A 16,438-nucleotide genomic window follows, 5' to 3' on the forward strand; every position below is an offset into this window, starting at 1 on the left:
AGTATATTGATGGAGAACTTCTAGAAATGCAAGCTGGATTCAGAAGAGAACATGGAATGAGGAATGTCATTGCTGATGTCAGATGGATCTTGGTTGAAAGCAAACAATACCAGAAAGATGGTTACTTGAGTTTTATTCACTGTGCAAAAGCATTCACTTGTGTGGATCAGGAGAAATTGTGGATAACATTGAGAAGAATAGGAATTCTAGAACACTTAACTGTACTCATGAGTAACCTGTGTGTAGACCAGGTGGCTGTCATTTGAACAGAACAAGGAGATACTGCATGGTTTAAAATCAAGAAGTGAGTGCATCAGGATTGTATCCTTTTACCATACTTATTCAATCTATATGCTGAGCAAATAATCTAAGAAGCTGAACTACATGAAGAAGAATGTGGCATCAGGATTGGAGGAAGACTCATGAACAACTTGAGATATGCAGACAGCATAACTTTGTTTGCTGAAAGTGAGGATGACTTGAAGCACTTACTGATGAAGACTGAAGACTACAGTCTGCAGAATAGATTACATCTCAATATAAAGAAAACAAAAATCCTCACATCTGGACCAATAAGCAACATCACAATAAATGGAGAAATGATTGAAGTTGTCAAAGACTTCATATTACTTGGTTCTACAATCGTCACCAATGGAAGCAGCAGTCAGGACGTCAGACGACGTATAGCACTGGGTAGATTGGCTGCAAAGAACCTCTTTCAAGTGCTGAAAAGCAAAGATGTCTTGGGGACTAAGGTGTGCCTGATACAAGTCATGATATTTTCAGTTGCCTCATATGCATATGAGAGCTGGACAATGAATAAGGAAGATCAAAGAAGAGTGGATGCTTTTGAGTTGTGGCGCCCGCGAAGAATGCTGAAAGTACCGTGGACTGCTGAAAAGACTAACAAAATCTGTCTTGGAAGTGCAGCCGGAATGCTCCTTTTATGTGAGAATGGCCAGACTTCGTCTCACCTACTTTGGTCATGTTGTCAGAAGGGGCCATTCCCTGGAGAAGGATGTCATGCTTGGTAAGGTGGAGGGTCCACAAAAGAGGAGAAGGCCCTCTATTAGATGGATTGACACAGTAGCTGTAGCGATGGGCTCAAGTATAGCAAGGATTGTGGAGCTGGCTCAGGACAGGGCAGTGTTTCATTCTGCTGTACACAAGGTAGCTATGAGTCGGAGACAGCTCGACAGCACCTAACAACAACAACAGCAGCAGCATAAGTGTTTAATCTTTAGGAGGTCCCAGTGATCTAGTTTGTCTTCTGCTGTTTGTGTATTTTTAGTTATGGTTGGTAGCATATTTATGCCATGTATTAGGACTCCTAAGTTTGTCCCAATTTATTTCTTTGATTATTTTTATAGTATTAGGTTTTATATTGATCTCTCTGATCCATCTTAAGTTAGTTTTTGCATATGGTGAGAGATATATTTTTCTGGAAATGGATATACAGTTTTACTAATACCATTTGTTAAAGAGAATACCTCTTCTCCCTTTAATGGATTTTGGTCCTTTGTCAAAAATGAGCTGTCCATAGGTGAGTGAATTTATTTCTGGGTTCTCGATTCTGTTCCATTGGTCTATGTGTCTGACATAGTACTGATACCAGGTTCTTTTGACTACTGTGGATGTATAGGAGGTTCTGAGATCAGGGAATGTGAGGCCTCCTATATTGTTCTCCTTTAGTTGTACTTTGTTTATCTGGGGTCTCTTTCCTTTCCATATAAAGTTGGTGATTCTTTTTTCCATCTCTCTAAAGAATGATGATGGAATCTGGATTGGGATTACATTATATTTGTAGATATCTTTGGATAGTATTGCCATTTTCACAATGTTAGTCTTCCTATCCATGAGTATAGTATATTCTTCCATTGACGTAAGTCTCTTTTGTTTTCTTGTAGTAACGTTTTGTAATTTTCTTTGTATAGGTCTTTTGTATCTCTGGTTTCAATTTTATTAATCCAGTCAAAGAACCAACCTCTACTTCTGTTGATGTTTTCTATTGTACTACTAAGTACTTCATCTATTGGGTGGCTATTAAAAATGGTATTGTTTTCCTTATTTCCTTTTCAGAGTTCTCTTTGTTAGTGTAGAGGTATCATATGTTAATCTTGTACACTGTCTCTTTGCTGAAGCTTTCTATTAGTTCCAGTACTTTTCTTTTTTCACCTCTAGGATTTTCTATGTATAAGATCATATCATCGACAAACAGAGATAGTTTTACTGCTTCTTTGGTGATTTGGCTGACTTTCTTTTCCTTTCTTATGTTATTGTTCTGGCCAGAACTTCCAATACAATATTGAATAGGAATAGTGATTAAGGGCATCCTTGTCTGGTTCCTGTTCACAGGGGTAATGTGTTCAGTTTCTCTTTACTGAGAATAATTTTGACCATTGGTATTGTGTATATGCCTTTAATTATGTTGAAGAATTTCCCTTTTATTCATGTTTTGCTGAGCATTTTTATCAGGAATGGGTGTTGAATTTTGTCAAATGCCTTGATTGATAGGATTATGTGGCTCTTTCCCTTTGTTTTATTTATGCAGTAGATTATATTGATTGTTTTTCTAATGTTGAACTATCCCTGCATGCCTGGTATGAATCCCACTTGGTCATAATTATTTTGATTATTTTTTCATTTGTTCTTGGATTGTATTGGTTAAGATTTTATTGAGAATTTTTACATCTTTGTTCATGAGGGATATTGGTCTATATTTTTCTTATTTAGTGGTGGTATCCTTGCTGGTTTGGTATCAGGGTTATGCTTGCTTCATAGAATGACTTCTGGAGTATTCCATCCTTTCCTATGTTCTGTAATAGTTTGACTGGAATTAGTGTCAGCTCTTCTCTGAATTTTTGTAGAATTCATCAATGAAGACATCTGGGCCAGGATTTTTGTTGTTGTTGGAATTTTATGAGCTGTTTAAGTTCTTATGTGATGGGTCTGTTCAAATTTTCTACATGATATTATGTTAGTTTAGGTAAGAAAAGTTTATAGATATTTGTCCTGGTGGCGTAGTATGTAAGGCATTTGTTTGCCAACCAGAAGGTCAGTGATACAAACTCATCAGTTGCTCCATGGGAGGAAGATGAGGCAATCTACTTCCATGAAGATTTGCAGTCTTGGAAACCCAGTTGGGGTTGCTATGAGTAGATATCAACTGGATAGCCATAGGTTTGGTTTGGTTTTTGGGTGCATTTCTTCTTGCTTTTCAAATCTGGTGGAGTACAGTTCATCACAATATTCTGTTTTTATCCTTCTTATTTTAATTGGTTTTGTTGTGACATTACCTCTTTAATTTCTTACTCATGTGATATGCATCTTCTACTTCTTTTCCTTTCTTAGATTTACCAGTGGTTTTTTAATTTTATTAATCCATTCAAAGAACCAACTTCTACTCCTGTTGATTTTTTTCTATTGTTTCTTTTTGTTGTTGTTCTCTGTTTATTTCTGGTCAAAGCTTTATCATTTCCTTTCTTCTAGTGACTATAAGCTTTTTTGGCTGTTCTTTAATATTTGGAGATGTTGGGTTCAGGTGTTGATTTTAGTTCTTCTTCTTTTGATGTGTACATTTATTGTTATGAATTGTCCTCTGAGCACTGCTTTTGCTGTATCCCAAAGATTTTGGTGTGTTATGTTTTCATTCTCATTTGATTCAAGGAATGTTTTGATTTCTTTTTATTATTATTATTATTTCTTCTATTACCCATTAGTGTTTAAGCAGGGTATATACAGTTTACATGTAGTTGACTATTTTTTATTCTTGTTCTACCTTTTGTTAATTTCTAATTTTATAACATTGTGGTCTGAAAAGGTGCATTATAGTATTTCAAAGTTGTTTTTTTTTCTCCTCTAATTGTTCTAGGGGTAGCGTAGTGCCTCAGGCACTTGATTGCTAACCAGAAGGCTGATGGTTCAAACCCACCAGCCACTCATTGGAAGGAAGGTTGGGCAATCTACTTCCATAGTGATAGCACCTCGAAAATCCAAGGAGAGGTCACTATGAGTTGGGTCCAACTCAACGGCACATAACAACAAGAACAACAATTGTTCTAGTCTTGCTTTGTGGCCTAACATATAGTTTACTCTGGAGAATGTTCTATGTGTACTGGAAAACAATGTATAGTGTACTGTTGTTGAGTGGAATGTTCTGTATACATCTATGAGTTCTACTTGGTTGAATGTCTTGTTTATATCTTCTGTACCTTTGTTGAGTTTCTTTCTAGTTGATCTGTCCTTCATCAAAAGTGGTGTTTTAATCTTTATATAATGTCCTTCTTTGCTCTCTTTTGCTGGTATTTGCCTTAAAGTCTATTTTATCAGAAGTTAATATTACCACTCTTGCTCTTTTTTAGTTACTATTTTCTTGATTTACGTTTTTCCACTTTTGATTTTCAGCTTATTTTTTCATTGTGTCTAAGGAATGTCGTTTGTAGACAGCATGTTGATGGGTCATTGTGTTAGTTAGGCTGGGTTCTCTAGACAAGCAAAACCAGTAAAGCTTGTATATAGAGAGAGAGAAAGAGAGAAAAATTTACCTTAGGAAAATGGCTCACATAGTTACAGAAGCTGGCAAGTTCCAAGTTCCCACATCAAATGTCAAACTGGAAGTTTTTCCCGACTCATACAACTGCAGGAGCTGACAGGCTCAAGGTTGGCAGGCAGTATACCAACTGTTGACTTTGGCAGATGATGAATCCAATATCACCAGACAGAATAGTGGATTGTTCATTCACAGACAGTTGTAGGCAGCACAACAGGATCCAGATCCACAGAAGGTTCTCTCATTTTCCTGGGATGTCCATATATATATTGGAAGCAGGCCACACTCTGAGGGAAACACCCTTTCAATGGATTGGTTGCTCAAAGCATATGCATCCAATCTCATCATGGGTGTAACCATATCACAACTGCTTAAACCACTCAGAATTATGGTCCAGCCAAGTTGACACACAACCCCAACTATCACAGTCATGTTTTCTTATCCATTCTGCTGCTGTCTGCCTCTTGATTGGTACATTTAATCCATTTAAATTTAATTATCCATTTAAATCTAATTATCAATAGGTATGAATTTACTCCTGTCATTTGTGTGTGTATGTGATTGTGTGTGTGTGTGTGGTGTTGATGGTTCCATATATTTTTCTGTGCTGAGCTCATTTTGTTTATGGATTTTCTTATCATTTCCTTCATTGTTGTTGTTTTAATGTTTATTTGGTCCTTATAATTTTATTTTATTATTTGGTAAGAAGATGTATTAATTTTCTTTGAAGTCATACCTGTAATTTATTATTATCATCCCAAGATAAAATAATCTGTTCTATCTTGATATTATCTTGACTTCCTCTCCATTTGGAAGTTATGTAACTACAGCATTTATTCCCTCTTTTTGTTTTATATTTGTCATTGCTTACAAATTGGTTCCCTCTTTCCAGAGTTGTAGTTTTATTTTGTTTTTAATTTCCATATCTGTATTCTATATCTAGGTGATGTTGTCATGTGTGTTAATTTCAGCTTGTCTGCTGATGTTGCTTCTCTGCCCAAGAGACTCTCTTTACTATATCTTTTAAGGTTGGTTGGGTTTTTACAAATTCTCTTATTATTTGTTTATCTGGAAAAGTCCCAATTTTAGAGTCATATTTGAGGAACAATTTTACTGGATATATAATTTTTGAGTGCTAATTCTTTTTTTTTTTCCAGGGTTTTATATATGCCATCCCATTTCCTTCTTGACTGCATGGTTTCTGACAAGAAATCCAAGGTTAGTCTTATTGGTTCTCCCTTGTAGGTGACTTTTTGTTCTTCCTGAGCTGATTTCAGGATTCTTTCTTTGTTTTTGGTTGTAGAAAGTTTGATTATAATAAATCTTGGTGATTTTCTTTTGGGGTCTGTCCTATTTTGGGTTCACTGAGCATCTTGGATAGATTCTCATCTTTCATATCAGGGAAGTTTTCTTCCAAAAAATCTTCAACAATTTTCTTGGTGTTTATTTCTGTCTCTAGTTGTTGTTGTTGTTAGGTGCCACTGAATTGGTCTGACTCACAGTGACCCTATGTACAAGAGAATGAAAGAAACACCACCCAGTCATGTAGCATCCTCACAATCCCTGAGACCATCATTGCAGCCACTGTGTCAATCCATCTTGCTGAGGGCCTTCAGTCTTCCCCTTTCTCACTGAACCTCCACTTTACCTCCTCCAGGAAATGGTCCCTTCTGACAATATAACCAAAGTAAGTGAAATGAAGTCTGGCCATTCTTGCTTCCAAGGAGCATCTGGGCACACTTCTTCCAGAACAGATTTGTTCATTCTTCTGGCAGTCCATGGTACTTTCAGTATTCTTTACCAACACTACAACTCAAAAGCATCAACTCTTCTTTGGTCTACCTCATTCATTGTCTAGCTTTCACATGCACATGAAGTGATTGAAAATGCCATGGCTTGGGTTAGGCGCACCTTAGTCTTCAAAGTGACATCTTTGCTCTTCAACACTTCAAAAAGGTCTTTTGCAGCAGATTTTCGCTGTGCAATATGACATCTGATTTCTTGACTGCTGCTTCCACGAGTGTTGATTGTGGACCCAAGTAATATGAAATCTTTGACAATTTCAATCTTTTCTCCATTTATCATGATGCTGCTTATTGGTTCAGTTGTGAGGATTTTTGCTTCCTCTATATTGAGGTGTAATCCATACTGAAGACAGTGGTCTTTCATCTTCATCAGTAAGTGCTTCAAGTCATCTTCACTTTCAGCAAGCAAGGTTCTTTCATCTGCATATTGCGGGTTGTTAGTGAGTCTTCCCAATGCCACATTCTTCTTCACATATTCCAGGTTCTCAAATAATTTACTCAGCATACAGATTGAATAAATATGGTGAAAGGATAGAACCCTGATACATACCTTTCCTGATTTTAAACCATGCAATATCCCCTTGTTATGTTTGAATGACAGCCTCTTGGACCACAATTAACATTCTTCTCAATGTGTTCCATAACACATCCACACAGTCAAACACCTTTGTATGGTCAATGAAACACAAGTAAACATCTTTCTCGTACTCCTTGGTTTCAGCCAAGATCCATCCTATATCAACAATGATATTCTTGCTTCCATATCTTCTTCTGAATCCAACTTGCATTTCTGGAAGTTATCTGGTGAAATATTGCTGCAACCATTTTTGAATTATCTTCAGCCATTTTGGTCTTTTCTCCCTTTCTTGTCTTTTTAATAACCTTTTGCTTTCTTCATGTATGATGTTCTTGATGTCATCCTACGGTTCATCAGATTTTCAGTCATTGGTGTTCAATGCATCAATTCTATTCTTCAGATGGTCACTGAATTCAGGTGGGATATAATTAAAGCTTATGGCATGCTTGGACCCTGCATGTAGCTGTGTAATTGTTCAACAGCCTGCCATGCTCTACCAACCTTGGGACTTACAATGGATTTGAATTAATGGCCTGCTGGGTGGTTTGTTAACTTCGTGACTCTGCCAATTTATTTGGCAACCTTGGGCTTGTTAGCCTCAGCAGACAGTAGCTGCCTGAGTGAAGAAAAGCCTCTAGTTTCAGTGGGCTGGAAGCAAGAGGCAGAGCTGAAGTCCAAGGGTGAGGGGCTTTCACATACCCCTAGAGCCTGGCTCTTTGAACTCAGACTTATAGCCTCCAAACTGTAAGAAAATAAACTCCTGTTTGTTCAAGTCATCCCATTTGTGGTATATTCTTGTCAGAGTGGCACTGGGTAACCAGAACAAGGGATATATATATATATATATATATATATATATATATACGCACGCACACACACGCACACACACACCCCAATACATACATATACCTTCTGAATTCCTCCTTCTCAGGTAGTTCTATTGCTTGTTTTTCCTCTAAGATATATAATTCTTTACTCTGGACTTTTGTTTCTATTATCTTCTCCTGCTTTTTGCTTGATTTGAGGTTGTCTATTGTTTCCTAGACATTTTTAAGTTGTTGTCTTTAATTGTTACCTATGTCTTGATTTGTTTCACCCTAATTTTATATTTTACAATATCTGGGAATGTGCAGCAGGTGTACTTCTTAGGTTATTAACTTGGCATACTAGGTCACTCTCCAGCTCTCTCTGTGTTGGTGTAACTGACACTGGTGGGGATGTGGGTGCAGATCTCTGTTCATTGTAAAGACTGGAGTTAGGATGAACAGGTGTTGTCCACCATCTGCAGTTGATCCTGTGGTGTAGGAGCTATTGGCGTTACCAGTCTATTGGGTGAGCTGTTCAGTGTAGTAGCTACAGTTGCCTAGTGGAGGTTTAATATGTTCTTCCTATTGGACAAGGCAGGGGAGAAAAGGAAACAGAAAAAAGAAGAAGAAGGAAGGGGAAGGAGAAGGAAGAGGAAGGGGGAGGAAGGAAGGAAGGGGAAACGGAAGAAAAGTAAAAAAGAAGAAAGAAAAAAGGACAAAAGGCTCAGCACTGGTGATAAGGGGGCTTTGACTGACCCCTGGTGAGAATCACAACTCTGATCACTAGAAGGTCATGTGTAGTAAGTGGGAGAAATCACACCTCTCTGATAGCTGATCACCAGTGTGGGTGCCGGTGCAGGCCTGGGTGATTGGAGACAGTTTATGGCTCCTGCCCAGATCAGAATGCTGCTTGAATAATTCAAAATGGCCATGCTCTTCTGGGCTACTTGGTAATCCATCACTCCATTTGTCTCCTTTTTTTGCTGTTTGCATTCAATCTCTTCCTCTAATTGGTATTTGATCTACTTCTTTATCTTTCCTTTGAAACTCTGGATTCTGGGATTGTCATCTGTGTCTGTTTGACTTGGTTTCTTGGGTCTTTGTTGTAGAGGGTCCAGATAGTATATTTGCCTACTCTGCCATCCTGAGTGTTCCCCATCACTAACAATAGATCTTGAGAATCTTGATCTTCTTTACCAGTTCAGTTTTAAGAAATAAATAAAGGAGAAATCCACTTTTTTTCCTTTTCATTTATATTTCACTGTTACCAGAATTAATGAAAAAAAAAATGTTAACCTGTTTACTTATTTTTCTCTAATTGGCCACTCTTTATCTTTTCACAGAAGAGTGCTGGGGTGGTGCAAACACCTAATTGCTCAACTGCTAGCCAAAAGGTTAGGGGTTTCAAATTCACCCAAAAGTATACCTCTTAAGGTAAATCTGGTCATTTACAGCCTTGAAAACTCTGGAGCAGTTCTACTCTGCATACATAGCATCTCCAGGTATTAGAACTAACTTGACAACAACTAACTACTTTCAAGGACTGAGTCTTTCTCATCTCTGTACAACCTTTTCTTTCCTTGTCTCTCACCAGAGAACACAGCATTATGATTTCCCTGCAGTAGGTAAAGCTACCTGTACTTAGAAGAGTGAATGAATGAGTGAGTCTCCAGCTGGTGAGGGAGTCCAGACTCTTTAGCCTTGCCTGGACAGGGAAGGGAACATGGGGCTAGTTGTGTGTTTCCTTCCAGGAGTAGCAGGAGATGAGGAGCTGTAGGAGACTCAACTCGGGAGCTCCATATCTGTCACATCCAGACTGAGGTCACTTTGGGCTGCATCCTGTCCTCTCATAAGCCCTTGGGGCCCATCACAGAGTCAAGAGGACTGGGCCAGGCTGGCAGTTACCCTTTATCCATGCTATCTTTCTTCCTGGTAAATCTAGATTTGAACCCCAGAGCTCAGCTTGGATAGGACTCCTCCAGAGAGGGTTCAAGGCTCCACTCTAGCCAGCTTCACACCTGCACTCTGCCACATCATTAACCACTGTGTCCCTCAATTCCCCCATTTATCATGCAGTCTCAACACGTAGGCTTGTGAAGAACACACAAGATTGTACATGGGATGTGTCAAACATAAGGCCTAGGCTGTGGTTTGCATTCAGTCAGGGAAAGTTGTTGCTGATAAATACACACTTGAGAGAACAGATCTTATAGGATGAATAATGGCCCTGTGCTTTCTGCAGAAGTGATGGGTGAGGAGCTTTAAGTGATTCAACCTGAGAGGGTGTTGGCTGCAGCTGGAGAGGCAGCCACTCTGCCTTGTGTCATGTCTTCTCTGCAACCCACGGGGTCCATCATGTGGTTCAGGGGGACTGGGCCAGATAGGCAGTTAGTCTACAGTTTCAAAGGTGGCCTAGACACATTGGCCTGTTCCTCCAGGTAAGAAATGTTACAGACCTCACAAAAAGAGACAACACGGACTTTTCCATCCACATCAGCAACATCACCCCAGCAGACAATGGCATCTACCTCTGTGTGAAGTTCATGAAAGGGAACCCTGATGACATGGAGTTTAAGTCTGGTCCTGGGACATGGGTGACTGTGAGTGGTGAGTACAGTTTGGGGTTCCTGCCCCTTGTGTGACAACTCAATTATAATGATCTCCATTTTTTGAGCAACAGTTAAATATCAGGTGTGTTGGTGAGTATTTATATTCACAGTCACTTTCATTCCATTTTACAGATCAGGGAGCTGAGACCTAGAGCTCATGCTATTTACTCAATGCTGCACAACTGATAAAAGGTGGAAAAAAGTTTGGAAACCTAGTTGGCCTGGCTCCAAACCCTTACTTTTTCCAGTCTAGTCCCCACACATAAGAGCACTGAAAGTTCAGGCTACTTCCCAGACCCAGGCTAGACATCACTTCCTGCCCCAGATTGTTTATCTGCATCACGATCATGTCTCCTTTTATTCAATAAACATTTGCTGAGGACCTACTGTGTGCCACACTCTTCTCTCAATATTTGGAAACAGCAGTGAACAAAGCAGGCAAAAGTTCTGCCCTGTTCTCATCCTTTACAATGAGGACTAGGTCAGTCCAGGGCTGGGAGGGATGGGGAGGGGAATATGAATTACTTATTTATTCTTCAAAAACATCTGAGCAAAAAGTCCTAAGCAGCAAGACTCACTCTTTTATCTGAGCGAGTTTGTTGGGGTAGATGCTGAGAGGGCTAGCTTTGCTGTGGACTCTGTCTGGGAAACCCTATATTCTGGACTGACACCCTTCTGAGCACAGAAAGCTCTGAGCTGGGCCTGGTCATTGCAGAATGTCCCTCACCTCAGAGATGAGCCTCCCCACAGGGGTAACTTAGGAGTTATCCAGTTGAGGCAGCAAAGAAGATGCTACTTTTGGGTTTTCTGCCAAAGGCCCAGGATCCTCTTCCCAACTCCTGGATTCTAGAACATCAGCCCTAAAGGATCTTTAGACACTATCCAGCCCAGCCTCCACTCACTGATGGGGTGACTAAAGCCAGGAAACAACAGGGCCCTGCCCATGGTCATGGGTGAGTTAGCAAGGGATCTGGACTGGAACCTAGATCTGGTTCCAAGATAAGATCCTTACTGACATTACATGCTCTGTCCACAGAAGAGGCTGGCAGACAGTTAACAGAACAAAACAAAATAAAAACACTGCCATCAAGTCAGATCTGACTCATAGCGACCCCTCGTTTGGTTTCTGAGGTGGTATTGTGGGGCCTGAAAGATCTTTTAACCAGAAGCCTTTAGTATGGAGATTGACACGTCCCATGCTGAGCCCTAATGCCTATAGTATAGATATTAAAACGTCCCATGTCTCAGAGCCTTTTATCAGAAATCTGCATGGCTCCAAAAAGCCTCTCGCCCACCTTTGAAGACTCCGAAGGCTCTTACCTCCTGGATTTCGCAGGGAGTATGCACATATCAAAGAGATCCGCCTGCCCTGAAAAATCTCTCACTCACCTTTGAAACTGGGGGATTCCAACCCGCACCCAAATTCCCAAACCCCTGTCCTAAAAACCAAATTATCTACTCCACCCCATATTCTTCTATAAATATGTTTTAATGTAAGAGCACGAGGTCTATTGCTCAAGCCACTGATTTGGTGAGAGCAAGGACCCTAACTTAAGTTAGCTAATAAACTTTCCTATTGCTTTTGCATTGTTGTGTGTTGGCAAATCCCTTGCGCCGAACAACTCCTTCATAACCTGGGCACAACAGTATCTCTACAGAAGTAGATTGCCCAGACTTCCTTCTGAGGAGTGGCTGGTGGGTTTGAACCACCAGCCTTCTGGTTAGCAGTCAAATGCCTTGTTGTTGTTGTTATATGCCATGGAGTCAGACCCGACTCATAGCGACCCCTCCTTGGGTTTCCGAGGCAGTATCACTACAGAAGTAGATTGCCCCATCTTCCTTCCGAGGAGTGGCTGGTGGGTTTGAACCACCAGCCTTCTGGTTAGCAGTCAAGTGTCTTAGGCACTATGCTACCAGAGCTCCCATCAAATGCCTTGTTGTTGTTGTTGTTGTACATGCCATCAAGTTGGCCCTGACTCATAGCAACCCCTCCTTGGGTTTCCGAGGCAGTATCACTATGGAAGTAGATTGCCCCATCTTCCTTCTGAGGAGTGGCTGGTGGATTTGAACCACCAGCCTTCTGGTTAGCAGTCAAGTGCCTTAGGCACTACGCTACCAGAGCTCCACTGCTAAAAAAAAGCTCACTGAACCCACACCATTGAGCAGGAGCCAGCATTGCTCCATTCCATAAATTTCCCAAAGGTTGTGAATGCCCCTTATGCTCAGACCTCAAAACCCATAGGTAATTGCAAAATCCCCCTTAAACTTAAACCAAATCACTTTGTATCAGCTCCATCAGTCTTTATAGAGTTTCTCTTTTGTTTTTCACAATGAAAGAGTTCTCTATTGTGTGGGAATGTTTATTTTTCAGTTTCCTGCTGATGGATGAGTAGGCCGTCCACAATCTTGGGGAGTTCACACAGCAGTGCCCGGGATGACCAGCATCTGCCTAGTCCTATTGAAGTGAGGGCATCCACTGGGAGTGGTGTCGCTGGGTCAGAGAGTAGTTTAGTTTATATGAAAGCAGTTTAGTTTACATGGAAAGGGCCAGATTCTCTTTCAAATACAGCAATTGAGTTTCCTCCAAACCCTAGACATAAGCAGGGAAAGCAGCATTATCCTCATTTTACAGACATCACAGTAGAAACACTGAGGTTTCCAGATGGTATGCCCCCTTCTCTTGTGGAAACAGTCACAGTAGCATGTAGCTTAGCCCTGACTCAGAGCTGCTCTTAGTAGAGTGCCCAACGCTTTCTGCCGTGCTATCTTCCCAAATGATAGCGTGGTTGAGAAAGTGGAGAAGAAACAGAGGGCTCTGTCATGTTCCCATCGTGGCATTTACTCTGATAACCGAAGCTACCGGGAAGGGGCCCTTCTCTGCCCTTTTACAGAGGAGGACAGAAGGCTTAAAAACAGTAGGGGAGCTAAGATTTAAAGTGTGGAGAATGGACCAACCCTCTGCTATTAAAATCTTTTATTATTCTGCTTTGCAGCAATAAGCATTAAAAAAAAAAAAAAAAAAAGTTCCTAGGGGGAGGAGGGGCTTGCATTTGCAAACCAGGTCATGTAAATACTCTAAACAATTCAGGGTGTGTTGAACCTGTTGCTAAAAGAGGCATCTGAACATCCTTAAAGGAATTGAGGCATTTTTTTTTTACCCCATTGCTGTGATATTGCTCCTTCCTTGTGCTGCCTGGGAGCTACCTTTGTAAATGGCAGTGCTAATGGAACAGCACATAACAACAGCAATAATGGAACAGAAAATGGCCCAGGGCAACCCTGCAGAGAAAAAACACCCACTGTACTGAAAGCCAAGAATGCTGAGAGGAAGACAATCCCTAGAGGGTGCTTGAGATCCCGAGTGAACAAATGTTTATATTCTAGATGCAGGATGCCAGCACAGCCCAGTGTCTTCTGTTTATTGTCGAAGAAAAACTGGCCTGGACACTGAATGAGGAGGGTGATTCTGGCTTTAATTGCCGAAGCCAAAGATTGCAAAGGGAAAAGGGAGAGTCATGGTCAGTGTTAGGGTTCTTGAAGGTGGCCATTTGCTCTGCTGATGTCATATGAAGTTTATGGGGCTGAGAAGTACCCAAGATGGCAGACTAGGCAGATATACTATCCAGACCTTCTACAACAAAGACTTGAGAAACATAGGAAAATGGCTACAGATGATAATCCCTCAAAGGGAAGGATAAAGAGGTAGATAAAATACCAATGAGAGGAAGAAAGAGAACAAAAACTCTGAGCAAGAATGATACACTGTCAGCCAGCACAGTGTGGCCACTTTGAATTATTGCAAGCAGCTTCTAATTGGAACAGCAACCATATGCCCAGTTTCACTTGCCCAGGACTGCACAGCACCACATTGGTGATCAGCTGACCAGAGAGTTGGGAGCTGGTGACCCAACCCCTCAGTACCCACCACACCTGTCACACCACCTACTGGGTGAGTGCCATCACCCACTCCAGCACCATCATATTGATGACAGATGGTGAACAAAACCTGCCCAGCCTGCCCTTGGCTGTTCAGCATGATCAATGATCAGAGACTCATGCCCACACTCCCACCCACTACTTAATCCACCCCAAGACAGGTGGTGACCACCCCAGTATTGCCAAACTAACCACCAGAGTAACATGCCTTTCTTATTGCCTAGCTATATTAAAACAAATCAAAACAAAAAAATCAGGTGAAGCAAATCAATAAACAATCAACAAGTTAATACAAGAGCACTGCAATATCTTGGAGACAACGGACAGCTTCAAACCACACAAAAAGCCAGGAAAAGATGGCTCAAACAAGTGAGCAAAATAAAGGCCAGAAAACCTTCCAGAGGAAGAAATGTTATTAGAACTACCTGAATATAGAATTCAAAAGAATTATAGTTAGGTACTTTCAATGAATTGAGAGAAAGTTAGAGGAAACCACAGAAAATTCAAAGAAAACACAGATAAAACTCTACAAAAACTTGTAAAAATAAAAAAACAATAGAAGAACAAATTGACAAAATGGAAAGTTAGTGGAAATTTAGAAACCATAGAAAACAGCAAATAGAAATCCAGAAGAATACCAATAAAATTTCAGAAATGGATAACACATTTGAAGGACAAAGGAATAGAATTGAATCAGTGGGAGAGAGAATTAGTGAAATTGAAGACAAATCTCTTAATACTAATCTGTTAAAGGAACTATTAGGGTAAAAAATAAAAAAAGAGAGAGAGAAGAAGAACAAGAGAATCTAACAATTTATGTGTGGAACTATCAAGAGGAATTAATTGACATGTGTCCAGAATTCCAGAACATGAAGAGACAAAAATGAGCACCAAGAAAATTGTCAAAGATTTGTTGGAAGAAAACTTCCTTAATATCATGAAAGATGAAAGATATACAATCAAGAATCTCAACAAACCCCAGATAGGATAGACCTCAAAAGAAAATCACCAAGACATATCATAATCAATTTTCCACAACCAAAGACAAAGAATCCTGAAAGCAGCTCAGGAAAAACAAAAAGTCACTTACAAAGGAGAAACAATAAGACTAAGCTTTGATTTCTTGGCATAAACTATTCAGGCAAGAAGGAAATGGGGTGGCATATATAAAACACTGAAAGAAAAAAATTTCCAACAAAGAATTATATACCCAGAAAAACTGTCACTCAAATACAATGGCAAAATTAGGACATTCCCAGACAAACAGAAATGAAGGGACTTTGTAAAAACCAGACCAACCTTACAAGAAATGCTAAAGGAAGTCTACATGGCAATATCATCCAGAAATCAACCCAGATATAGAAGTATCAAATATAAAATAAACCTACAGGACTGAAAATAGGGAATGAGAAATGTCAATTTGTAAATGATGATAATGACAAAGCAAAAAGAGGGAATAAATTATGTAGATACAGAACTTCCAAATGGAGAGTTAGTTCAACTTGGGAAGATAACAATAAATTACAGGGTATTCTCAAAGAAAATCAATAAAGCTCACAAAATAAAAATAAAATCATAAAGACCAAGTAAAACAATTGCAATGAAGGAAATTATAAGAAAATCCACAAACAAAATGAACTCAACACAGAAAAATATGTTGAGCAGGGAAATCATCAACACCACAATTTTTTTTAAAAAAGAAGAAAACCTGCAAAATATCAGTAAATTCACCTTTTGATAATTACCTTGAATGTAAATAGATGAAATGCATGAGTCAAATGACAGAAAATAGCAGAATGGATAAGAAAACATGACCCACCAATATGTTGTCTACAAAAGACACACCTCAGACACAAATACAAAAATAAACTAAAAGAATGGAAGATATATATATAAAGCATATGGCAACCAAGAAAGAGCTGGAGTGGCATGTTAATTTCTGATAAAATAGACTTTATGGCAACAATCAGCAAAACAGACAAAGGAGGACATTACATAATGATTAAGGGGTGAATCCAACAAGAGGACATAACCATAACAAATATCTGCACACCCAAAGAAAAAGCCCCCAAATACACAAAATTATAACATGATTGAAAAGAGAAATAAATAGCTCCACAATATACTGGGAACTCTGGTAGCATAGTGGCTAAGAC

At 39.7% G+C, this 16,438-nt stretch overlaps 1 pseudogene; it reads left to right on the top strand.

Annotated features, from left to right (window-relative positions):
• LOC103191817 overlaps nucleotides 1-16,438 on the top strand; it is a 45,769-nt pseudogene that overhangs the window by 7,615 nt on the left and 21,716 nt on the right.

This window comes from Orycteropus afer, unplaced genomic scaffold (assembly GCF_000298275.1).
Source record: "Orycteropus afer afer isolate SDZICR_OR568_19922 unplaced genomic scaffold, OryAfe1.0 scaffold00020, whole genome shotgun sequence".
In the NCBI taxonomy this organism is placed as follows: domain Eukaryota; kingdom Metazoa; phylum Chordata; class Mammalia; order Tubulidentata; family Orycteropodidae; genus Orycteropus; species Orycteropus afer.